Genomic DNA, 12439 nt, shown 5'->3' with positions numbered 1-12439 from the left:
ACAAGATTTCCTTCTTTTTTACGGTAATATTCCAAGGTGCATCTACACAATGTTTTCGCTATCCATTCATCCATCGCTGGGCACTTAGGGTGTTTCCATGTCTTGGCTGTTGCAACCAAAGCTGCGGTGAGCACGGGGGTGGGGACGGTGCGGATATGTTTTCGAATTTTCGTTTTCTTTGGATGCATCTCCAGAAGTGGGACTGCTGGCTCATAGGGTTCTATCTTTAACTTTTTGAGGAACCTCCACACTGTTCTCCACAGCGGCTGCACCAGTTTGCGTTCCCGTCAGAAGTGCACAAGGGTTCCCTTTTCTCCACATCCTCACCGACACCTACGTCTCTTGTCTTTTTGATTCTAGCCATTCTGAAGATGTAGGGTGAGCTCGTTGTGGTTTTGGTTTGCGTTTCCCTGATGAGTGATGTTGAGCATCTTTTTATGTACCTGTTGGACATCTGTAGGTTTTCGGTGAAAAAAGATGTACTGTTCAGATCTGCTGCCCATTTTTAAAATAAGATTGTTTTATTGCTATTGAATTATATGCGTTCCTTATATATTTGGAATATTAACACCTTATCGACACGGAATTCACAAATGTGGGGTTTTATGGTTTCAGGTCTTAAATTTGAGTCTTTTAAAAGATATTTTTTAACTTTTTTAAATGTTTATTTATTTTTGAGAGAGAAAGACCGAGCATGAGCAGGGGAGGGGCAGGGAGAGAGGGAGACACAGAATCAGAAGCTGGCTCCAGGCTCCGAGCTGTCAGCACACAGCCCGACACGGGGCTTGAACCCACGAACCGTGAGATCATGACCTGAGCAAGCCGGATGCTTAACCAACTGAGCCACCCAGGCGCCCCACATTCAAGTCTTTAATCCATTTTGACTTGATTTTTGTGGATGGTATAAGATAGGGGTCCGGTTTCATTCTTCTGCATGTGGCAGCCGGGTTTTCCCAGCACCGCTGATTGAAGACCGTCCCTTCCCCAGTGTGTATTCTTGGCTCCTTTGTCATAAGCTAATTGGCCATGTATGCGTGGCTTTATTTCTGCGTTCTCTTTTCTGTGTCTGTCTACTGATCTGTGTGTTTGTTTTTAGGCCGATATCAAGCTGTTTTAACGACTACAGCTCTGTGATATAGTTTAAAATCAAGACGGGTGATGCCTCCAGCTTTGTTCTTCAAGATTGCTTTGGCTGTTTGGGGTCCTTTGTGGTTCCGTTCACATTTTAGATCATTTTCTCTATTTCCGTGAAAGAGGCCGTCGGAGTTTTGCTAGAGATTACTTTGAGCCTGTAGGTTGCTTTGGGCAATACAGACATTATAACTTATATAATTCTAAGTTTTTTAAATGGAAATTGTCTTTGTTGCTTTTCCCTCCTTTTATTTAGCGTAGTTTCGTTTTTTAACAAAGATGCCAGAGTGAAAATCATCACAGGGCCAGGAGCAGTTACCGCCTGGCCCAGCATCGCGCCTGAACCCCTGACCCGTCCACACTGTTCCTGCTCCCAGAAGGGGCTGGGGGCTCCATGGAGGGACGGTGTGCTCACTGTTGGGCCCAGCCAGCAGGAGGAGCACCCTGGCGGGCAGGGGCAGCGGTGAGGCAGAGGCTCACGGAAGGTTCTGCCCGGGGTGGGAGGACAAGCACGGATGTGGCCCGGGATGCCCCCACGGCAGGTGCCTTCCTGTCAGTCTTGGGGTCCCCGTGTGCCCCGTGGTGGCTGTCCGGAGCAGGGAACAGAGAGAGGACACCCTGCTGGAATGGAAACAGGCCTCAGAGGTGCTGGCCTCTTGGTGACCGGCTCAGTCCCCAAGGCCACCCCCTGAGATCAGACCCTGAGGTGCGCAGGCTCATTCTGCTGGCCACGGGTGCCAGGCCTGGGTGGACCTCCGGACACCTGTGCTCACCCAGGGAAACCCCAGGAAGCCTAGGATCCCACATGTGGAAGGTTCCACGTGGGAGCAAAGGGCAGGACCTAACACAGGCCTTCTCCAGCTCCACGGGAATTACTCGCTGAGCCCGAACCTCTCTAGCCCCGCCCAACCCAGACCAGGCTGCCTGCTACCCCTGCCTTTCCATGGCCAGGGCACCCGCAGGTTTGGTGCCCACTGACACTCTTGTTGGGAGCCCCTCCACCCTCTGAGCCACAGGGGCTATGTGATTAGGCCCCGCTTGGCCAGATGGTGACTCTCACATGGCCGCTGACACCCTCTTCCGGCCTGGCAGGGTCACCCGCCGCTTGATCCTCAGTGGGTTCAGATGCTTTGGGGCCTGGGGGCCTCCAGCAGACTCCAGGTGGCCCCCGGCCCAGCTGGGTCTGGGGGTGGATCCCACCCCGGTTCCAGGGCGCCGACCAGGTTTGACACTTGGATCCTGGCAACGGTGAGAGATGCCCCCACCCCACACCAGCCTTCACGCTGTCCTGTGTTGCTGCCGTGGCCTTGGGAGTAGCAGGAGGGGCTCGGGGCCCCACGCCAGGCAACCGGAGGGGAACCTCGGGCGAATGAAGCCGAGAGAGGGGGGCCTGGCATGAGACTCACCTGATTCGCCTGTTGGCCGGGGGCCGGGGGCAGGTGGCGGCAGGAGTCCCCTGAAGCAGCGTCTGGGAAGCAACAGGGTGTGAGTGTCCAACTTTTTCTCCAGATGTCAGTGGGGAACTCCTGGCTGCCTGCAGATCATTCAGAAGGAGGCGACACAGAAACGGCCCCTGGGTACGGGAGCTCGCAGACTTGACACCTCCCTAGATGGCAAGCAGCGGGGTTGGGGCTGCGGCGGGGGGGGGTGGGGGGGGGTGGGAGGCTGAGCCCAGTCACCACCCGACACTCTGGAGCTGATTCCCCGGAGCTCTGTGAACACAATTTCACGTGTAGTGCTTTTAAATGCACTGTGAGGGGAACATTCTCTGCTAAGTACGTTTGGGCAGATGGAGGGCTTGGCACGTCTCCCGCAGGACTTCTCAGAGACTTTATACATTGTAGGGAGTCACGAATCCCCAAGCAGAGGACAGGCACAAGCATGTCCTGGGCCAATCTGGCCACCAGACCTTGTTCCCAAGGCTCCGTGTGACCGTATTTCCGAAAGCAGGGAGAAGCTGCTGGCCGCTGGCCCCAGGCTGGGCACGGCGGCCACCGGGACGAACAACTGTGGGTTCAGAGCTTCAGTGACGGATGCGCGTAAGGGAGAGAAGGCGGCCCGGACACCTTAGAGCTGGCCGGGCCCCGTGTGCTCCTGCTGCACACCGACGACCCCAGACAAGGCCACTCTGTGACCGGGAGTGAAAGACGCAAGATGCCCTTCCAAGCTGTGTGTAAGCGTAAGCACACGCCACCCACAAAAGTGACCAGACATCCCCCTCTCCTGGCTGAAGTGGGGATTCCACTGGCCGCCCCCCAGCCCCCGCCTGGGGATGAGGTTCCTGGAGACAGCCAGCCCCAGAACTGCGCCCCTTCTCAACAGCACCCCATCCGGGGCTGCCGCGGGGGATGGGGGCCTTGGGAATGGGGCTGCCGGGCGACTGGGGGGGACACGCGCCACGATGACACCTCCACTCACTCTGCTAACCTGCATTATGCAGAGGCAGCGTCCTTACGGCACATTTACGGGCATCAAGTGCGAGGCGCCTGCTACCTGTGCACAGGCGCTGTATCTGCACCGTCCAGTGTTCAGGAATCCCAAAGGGGACCTCGGAATCCCGGTGCCACGTGCTGGTCCTGGGTTCGCTGGGCTGTGGATCCACTGTCAAGAAAATTAAGGGGACGCCTGGGTGGCTCAGGCGGTTGAGCGTCCGACTTCGGCTCCGGTCTGATCTCGCGGTCCGTGAGTTCGAGCCCCGCGTCGGGCTCCGGGCTGACAGCTCAGGGCCTGGAGCCTGTTTCTGATTCTATGTCTCCCTCTCTCTCTGCCCCTCCCCACTCATGTTCTCTCTCTCTCAAGAAAAAAATGAAACGTTAAAAAAATATTTAAAGAAATTAAATCCAGGAAAATGGTCTACCTTTCTGTTTCTTTCTTCTTTTTATTTTATTTAATTTTTTATTTGAGAGACAGCGTGTGTGTGTGTGTGTGTGTGTGTGTGTGCGCGCGCGTGCACAAGGAAGGGGCAGAGGGACAGAGAATCTTAAGCAGACTCCACACTCAGCACGGAGCCCAGCTTAGGGCTCAATCCCACGACCCTGGGACCATGACCTGAGCTGAAATCAAGGGTCAGACGCTCAACCAGCTGAGCCACCCAGGGGCCCCTCTTGCTGCGTTTTAAATAAAGTGGGTGCTGCACGTTTCTTATCTTTATTTCTAATTATTTGATGTTTTGATTGGTCTTGTGAATATTTTCCATTACCTTTTATCCTCTACCTTTTACAGAAAAATGAATATAGATGCATGTTACAAAGCTCCAGCCATACTGAAGTATCCTGATTGCACAGTGAACCCCACCCCACCAGTGACCCAGGGCTCACATGGGCTATGGATCCTTCCAGATGCAGAAGCGTCCTCCCTTCTGTGTTCTCCACAATCATCAGTCGCCCCGCACACGCTGGGTCACCACGCACAGCAGTTAGTTAATGCTCATGGGCAGGTGCTCACGCCCTGTCTCCCCTGCCGGCTTGTCCAGCGTCTGTGGAGAGCTCTGTCTGGCCGCTAACCTGCTTCTGTCGAGGGACACTTTGGTGGTTTCCGACCCTTCCTCCTCATAATCAGCAGGGGCCTCCCCTGCAACCGTGAAGCGGGTCACATCTGTCCTTTGTTCTCCGCAGACTCGGCAGGACAGAGGCAGGTAGGGATGGGCCAGCTCCCGACATGTGCTTTGGGAGTGATGTCCCCGGGGGACACTGGTCTCAGTGTGTCCACAACTGCGTGGCTCAGGGTCCCCGCCACCAGACACCTGGCAGGGCCAGTGAGTGGCCAGGGTCTGCCCTGGGGGGCGGGGGAGGGGGGAGGCTGGGACGCTGGTTCGGGGGCGCCTTCTGTGTTTTCCCGTTCATGCTGTGGAGCACCCTGCCCCCCTCCTTCCAGAAGGGTTCCGCTCTCCCCAGCACTGGGCCACAAGCACTTCCTGGGCTGGCTCCCCATCCCCCATACCTGGCCGGGTGGGAGGCTCATCCCCTTGTCCTCTCGGCGAGCACGGTGTGGCCCTGCTCCGGGACGGGCCCTGGCAGAGGCCAGGAGGGCGGGAGCCGGTGGCCAGGCGGGCAGGGGCCCGAGGACAGGGGTGGGGGGCGAGGGGAGGTTAGGCTGAGCCGGGGCTCAGAGGAAGGGCCATGAGGGCTGCCTGGGGCGGCCAGCAGGGAAGGCGCGTCTTGGCAAAGGGGAATCTTCACATGAGAGACCATGACCCCCGCTGGGTCAGGACGACACGTTTCTCCGGGGCCCCCTGTGCCGGCTCCACTGGCCCCATCTGCCGTCAGGGCTCAGGCATCACTTCCCATCTGAGTCCACATCAGGGGTCCTGCCGTGCCGTCGTCTGTCACGGCCCCGCCGTGTGGGGCTGTCCGTGGGAAGCCCCTGCTGAGACCCCAGCTGCCCCAACGTGCTTCCCCCTTTGTTCAGCGCCCGGCATGTCTCCTTCTGGGCTTTTCTGTGGTGCCAGCCGCTTGTGGTGTGCTTTCCACCCCCCAGGAGTGAGGGCTCCGGGTACACACCCGCGGCTGACCGGGTCCACGTCCAGGGGCGAGGCTCAGAGCCGGGGTCCTTCTGATGCCCCACCGCCCACCCCTCGGCTCTGGGTAGAAGGCCTGGCAGAGGGGAGGCCGCCGAGGGCCGGGGCCACACGGGAAGGTCCTGCGCCGCCACTGGCCTGGCAAAGGGAAGGTGCCGAGGGGACAGGGGGGCTCTGCTCGTTAAACCCTTGGAAACCCACACCCACGCTGGGTTCCCTCCAGGGGCTGAGGGGCCTCAAAGCGGTGGGCTCTTGCTCCCGGCGTGTTCGATGGACGCCCAAGCTTGACCTTGGTCCTGGGAGTGGAATGCCAGGGAGGGCCGAAGGTGGTGGGGGGCTGTGAGTGGGGAGCCACAGAGAGAACTCTCCACTCGGACCCCCCCCCCCCCCCCCGCCCAGGCACCCCTACTCAGGATCTTTATTCAGAGTTGTCTGCTCAGGCTGCTTCACTTCTGTAGACACTGGCCCCGCCTGCCCCAGGCCCCTTTGTCTCTTCTGTCCTGCTCTGTTTTCCTCCTCTGCACCCACCACCCGCGGATGCAGTGTGGGTCACTTGCTTATAGTCTCCTGCCAGAGTAGGAGCTTCCTGGGCAGGGAGTTTGGTCAGTTTTGCTCTCCTGGACCACTGCCTGGCACAGAGCAGGTGCTAAAGAAATGCTCATGCACTTCACGCTGCACGCGCACCTGGCTCACCTGGGGTCTGCAGCAGGGAGCACGCTGGTGTCCCCCCACCGATGCCTCTTGCTCGAAAATGGAAGCGAAGGAAGCTCAGAACCTTCTGTCAAAGCAAACACCACCTAGGCAGCCACGCACAGGACGGACGAGTGTGTATTTAATACGTGCTTTTAAAATAGCAATGTTGGGGCACCTGGGTGGCTCAGCCGGTTAAGCGTCCGACTTCGGCTCAGGTCATGATCTCGAGGTTCGTGAGTTCGAGCCCCACGTCAGGCACTGTGCTGACAGCTCGGAACCTGGATCCTGCTCTGGATTCTGTGTTTCCTTCTCTCACCGCCCCTCCCCCACTTGCATTCTGTCTCTCTCAAAATAAATAAACATTAAAAAAAATTTTAATGCTTCAGTGAACAATGACAAACACATGAGAAATGGAAAAATAGCAAGTTTCAGTCGAGAAAAAGTCTCGACAAGAAACAGAAGATACAAAGAAGAGACCAGTGAAAATGAAATGAAAATATAATAGCTACATATATAACAACTAAATAACTAAAAATTTTTAAAAAATGTATAACTCCATGGAGGGATTGGAGGAAAGAATCGGTGAACTGGAAGACAGAACAGAGGTACCCAGTCTGAACAACACAGACACAATATACTGAGGAGAGTGAATGGAGCTCAAGGGACCTGGGTGACTCCAGCACAGGATTCATCATTGCCACCCCAGAAGGAGGAGAGAAAGAGCACGGGCCTGAAAAGTGCTTGAAGAAACGATGTCTGGAAAGGTCTCAAATTTTGGCAAAAGTCAAAAAGCCCTAGAGATTCAGGAAGCCGAACAAATCCCAAATAGGACAAACCCAAAGAAATTCACACCGAGACACATCACAGTAAAACTTGTGAAAACTGAAGATGAGGAAGTCTTGAAAGCAGTGAGATCTGACGTCATACCTATAATAGGAAAAACAGTTCAAATGACACCAAATTTCAGAACCATTTTTCAGGCGTTGAGAAAGGAGAACTGCTAACCCAGAGTTCTGTATCCGGCGACAAGTTCCTTCAGAAATGAAGGAGGAGCCAAGACGTTCTCCGATAAAGGAAAACGAAAAGGATTTGTCACCAGCAGACTGACCCTAAAAGAATACCCAAACAGGAAAAAACAAAACAAAACCAAAAAAAACAAAACCCACCCAACCAGTAAGGAAATGATTAAAGAAGGAATTCTGGACATCAATAAGGAAAGAGGAACAATGAAGAGAGTAAAAATGTGGGTAAATCCATTTTCCTTCTTCTTTTGAGTTTTACAGATTTATGTCTGACAGTGGAAGCAAAGATTATCACACTGGTTCTAAATGTACTCAGAAGAAATATTTAAGACAATTACATTATAAATGGGGATGCTAAAAGGATAGAGTAAGGTGAGGTTTCTGTACTTTACTCAAATTGGTAAAATGTCGACACCGGTAGACTGTGATAATTTATGTATAGAGAATATCATACCTGAAGCAACCACAAACAATCTATACAAGAAGATACAATAGACAAATCACAATGGGACTCCAAAAAGTTCAGATAACCTACAGGAAGGCAGGAAAAAGAAAACAGTGAAATAAAAAGCAGAGAGAAGGCACAGAAAACAAACGTAAAGCAGAGGATTTAAGTCCCAACGCATCAATAATTACATTAAATGTCGATTTTCTAAGTATACCAGTTAAAAGCCTGGTTTGGCAGAGTAGAGTTTTTTAAATGACCAACTATATGCTGTGTACAAGAACTTCACCTCAACTATAACAATGTAGGTAGATGGGAAGTCACAGGATGGATGGGAAAAGATGTATCATGCAAACATTGATCAGAAGAAAACAGCATGGCCATCTTATATTAAAGTACATTTCAAAGCAAAGAAAATGACCAGAACAATGAAAATGGACCCTTTCACCATTTATAGTGATGAAACAGTTAATCCAGCAGGAATTCATGAAAGCCTAGACATGTATGCAACAAACAATGGAGCTGAAAAACATATATGGCAACCCAAATAGAACTGAAAGGAAGAGAGAAATCCACAAGGTAACTGGAGACATCAGCATCCCTCTTTCAACAAAGGCGTAGAGAAACCCTACGTCACCATCAGCTAATAGCCAACATCTAATCAACATTTACAGAACACTCCACCCAACAGCAGCACACACACTTTCTTTTCAAGTGTCCACAGTTGTGTACCAAGACAGACTGTATCCTGGGTCATAAAACAAACCCCAACAAACTTAAAAGAAGTGGAATCGTATAAAATGTGTTTTCCGATCACACTGGAGTCAAACTAGAAATTAATAGCAGAGGGCTGACAGAAAAGTCTCCAGTCACGTGAAAACTAAACACCACGCTTCTAAATAATCCCTGAGCTAAAGAGAAACACATTGAACTGAATGAAAATGAACACAGCAACATACCCAGTATTGTGAGATGCAGGTAAACAGAGCTAAGAGAATGTTGTGGCACTCATGCAGACCTTGGAAAGAGGAAACGTCTCAAACCAAAAGTCTATGCACCCACATCAAGGACTTAGAAGAAAAAGAGCAGGGGTGCCTGGGTGGCTCAGTTGGTTGAATGCCTGACTCTTGATTTCAATTCGAGTCGCGATCCCAGGGTTGTGGGATTGAGCCCCACATCGGGCTCTGTGCTGAGTGTGGAGCCTGCTTAAGATTCTCTCTCTCCCTCTGTCCCTCTCCCACACTTGTGTGCTCTCTCTCTCTCTCTAAAAATAATAAGAAAAAGAGAAAAATAAAACCAAAGCAAGCAGAAAAAAAGAAATAGTCAAAATAAGAGCAAAAATCAATAAAAGTGAAAACAGAAAATAATAGAAAAAATCCATGAAATAGAGCTGATTCTCTGAGAAATTTTTTTGAAAAATCAATACACATCTAGCAAGACTGACAAAGAAAAAAAGGGAGAAGGGGTGCCTGGGTGGCTCAGTCAGTTGAACATCCAACTTTGGCTCAGGTCATGAACTCACAACTTGTGAGTTTGAGCCTCTCGTTGGGCTCTGTGCTGACAGCTCAGAGCCTGGAGCCTGCTTTGGATTCTCTCTCTCTCTCTTTCTCTCTCTCTCTCTGCCCCTCCTCTGCTTATGCTCTGTTTCTTTCCCTCTCTCTCAAAAATAAATTAATCTTTTTTAAAAGTCCTAAAAAAAAGAGAAAAAATCGCATGATCATATTGATCAATGCAGAAAAAGCATCTGACAATTTTGACACACATTCATGATAAAAACTCTCATAAATATAGGAATAGAAAGGGGCTTTCTAAAATTGATAAAGAAAACTTACCAAAAAACCTGCAGCTAACATTATACTTAATGTGCTAGACTGGAGACATTCTCTCTGAGATCAGGAACAAGGCAAGGATGTCCATTCTCACCACTTTTTTGTCTGTTTGTTTTGTTTTAATGTTTACTTATTTTAGAGAGAAAAAGCATGAGCAAGGGAGGGAAGGGCAGAGAGAGAAGGGGACAGAGGATCCGAAGTGGGTTCTGTGCTGACTGCAGAGAACCCAGTGCTGGGGTTGAACTCATGAACCATGAGATCATGACCTGAGCCGAAATCAAGAGTCAGATGCCTAACTGACTGAACCACCCAGGCGCCCCTCTCACCATTTTTATTCAACATAGTGCTGGAAGTTCTAGGCAGTGCAGTAAGGCAAGGCAAGGAAATTAACAGGCATATAGATTGGGAAGGAAGAGCTCAAACTGTTCTGTTTCCAGATGACATGATTTGGTTTGTAGAAAATCCCAAAGATTCTATAACAAAACAAAACAAAACCCTAAAACTTCTAGAACCAATAGAGGGAGTTCAGCAAGGTTGTAGGATACAAGATGAATATGCAAAAAAGCATTTGTATGCTAATAATGAGCAAACAGGTGGACACCAGAAGTAAAATCACAAAACTATTTACACTTAAAAGTGAGTGCTTAGGTGTAAGTCTAACAAAACATGTTTAAGACTTGTTTGCTGAAAACTACAAAACCCTGATGAAAGAAATCAATGAAGCTCTGTATAAATGGAGAGACATACCATGTTCATGGATTGCAATACCCAGATGTCAATTGCCCTCAAATTGATATATAGAGTTTTTTTTAATTTCTTAATGTTTATTTATTTTTGAGAGAGAGACAGAGTGTGGAGGGCTGCAGAAAGGGAGACAGAATGGGAGGGAGGCTCCAGGCTCCGAGCTGTCAGCACAGAGCCTGACACAGGGCTCGAACCCACAAACTGTGAGATCATGAACTGAGCTGAAGTCAGACACTTAACCTACTGAGCCACCCTGGCACCCCCTTTTTTCCTGTTTTTTCAAATTGATGTATAGATTTAATGCAATTCCTATCAAAATCCTGGAAAGATCTTTTATAAATAGAATTATTCTAAAATGTATATGGTAAATCAAAGGAACTAGAGAAACTGAAACAATTTTGAAAACAAAGGATAAAATGGGAGGAGATGGTCTACTGGATTTATCATACTACACTTGATCTTAGCCAAAAGGCCGAGAAGCAATCTACTGGATTTATTATATAGTTACAGTAGTCAAGACCGTGTGGTACTGGTGGAGGGATAGACACACAGATCAATGCAACAGAGTAGAGAACCCAGGAATAGACCCACACAAATATGTCCGATTGATTTTTAGCATTTTTATTTGTAGTAAGATACGCATAAAATTAATAATTTTTATGGAAGTTGATAATGCAACGGTGATTAGTATCTTGTAATGTTGTGTAACCGTCACTGTCTATTTGCAGAACTTTCCGTCACTCCAAATGGTAACTCCATACCCATCAGCAATCTCCTTACCCGTCCCCCCAGCCCCAATCCCCTCTGTGGATTTGCCTCCTCTGGGTATTTCATATAAATGAAATCATACAATAAGTGGCCTTTGATGTCTGCCTTATTTCACTTAGCATAATGTTTTTGAGGTGTATCCACATTGTAATGCATGTCAACACTTCATCTTTTTTCATGGCTGAATAATTCTGTTGTGGACAGACCACATTTGATTGATCCATTCTTCTGTAGACGAATATCTGGGTTATTTCCACCCTTTAGCTGTGGTGAGTAATGCTGCTGTGAGCATTTGTGTACCCATTTTTGTTTGAACAACTCCTTTCCGTTCTTGGGGGGTATATCTGGGAGGGGGCCGGTTGGGTCATATGGTAATTCTTATTTAAGAACTTAGCATATTGGGGCCCCCAGCTGGCTCAGTCAACGGAGCATGCAACTCTTGATCTCGGGGTTGTGGGTTCCAGCCTCACACTGGATGTGATTACTTACAAATAAAATCTTAAGGGGCTCCTGGGTGGCTCAGTTGGTTAAGCATCCGACTTTGGCTCAGGTCATGATCTCTCATTTTGTGGGTTCGAGCCCCGCGTCGGGCTCTGTGCTGACAGCTCAGAGCCTGGACCTGCTTCAGATTCTGTGTCTCCCTCTCTCTCTGCCTCTCTCTCTCTCTTTCTCTAAAAATAAAACAAATTAATTAATTAAAAATAATATAAAATCAAATCTTAAAAAAAATTAACTTATTAAGAGACTTCTTGAATCAGCCAACCTTCTTCTCAGTGGAGGCACCATTTTGCATTCTGCCATCAGTACAGGAGCACTCTGATTTCTCCAGGGTTTCGCCAACACTTTCTTTTCTGTCTTTTTTTTGATAATGGCTCTCCTACTGGGGGTGCGGTGGTATCTCATTTGGCTTTAATTTGCACCCCCGAATGAGTAATGATGTGGAGCATCTTTCATGGGCAAACTGAGACCCAGAAAGGGTCACACAGCTAGCTGGTGGCCGAGAGACAGAGTGTCACCAGGAGACTGAACCTGCCCTGATACCCCACCAGCTGGGAAGTCCCCAGGGGACAGGTCCCAGGGCCCCTCCTGCCCTGGTCCCCGAGCCGAGGCCTGGGCTGGTGTTCTAAGGCTCCTGAGGGACCTCGTACCTCCTTACCGCTGGGAGCCTAGCCCTTTCCAGGGAACCACTTGGACTGAAGCGTCCCTCTGCGGCAGGAGAGAAGATCACTGTGTCCGGGCTTCTTTGAGGGAGCCGAGGCCAAGCGGCCAAGGAGCAGGTCCCTCTAGGCCC

At 50.0% G+C, this 12439-nt stretch overlaps 1 pseudogene; it reads right to left on the bottom strand.

The window, feature by feature from the left end:
- Nucleotides 1–10762: 10762 nt before the first annotated feature.
- LOC132684514 (U2 spliceosomal RNA) lies at nt 10763–10864 on the bottom strand (annotated as a pseudogene).
- Between the last annotated feature and the right edge of the window lie 1575 nt (nt 10865–12439).

This window comes from Panthera onca, chromosome C2, assembly GCF_046562875.1.
Source record: "Panthera onca isolate mPanOnc1 chromosome C2, mPanOnc1 haplotype 2, whole genome shotgun sequence".
NCBI classification, from domain to species: domain Eukaryota; kingdom Metazoa; phylum Chordata; class Mammalia; order Carnivora; family Felidae; genus Panthera; species Panthera onca.
Note: the sequence above shows the minus strand (reverse complement) of the source record. Positions and strands in the feature narration are given on the sequence as shown.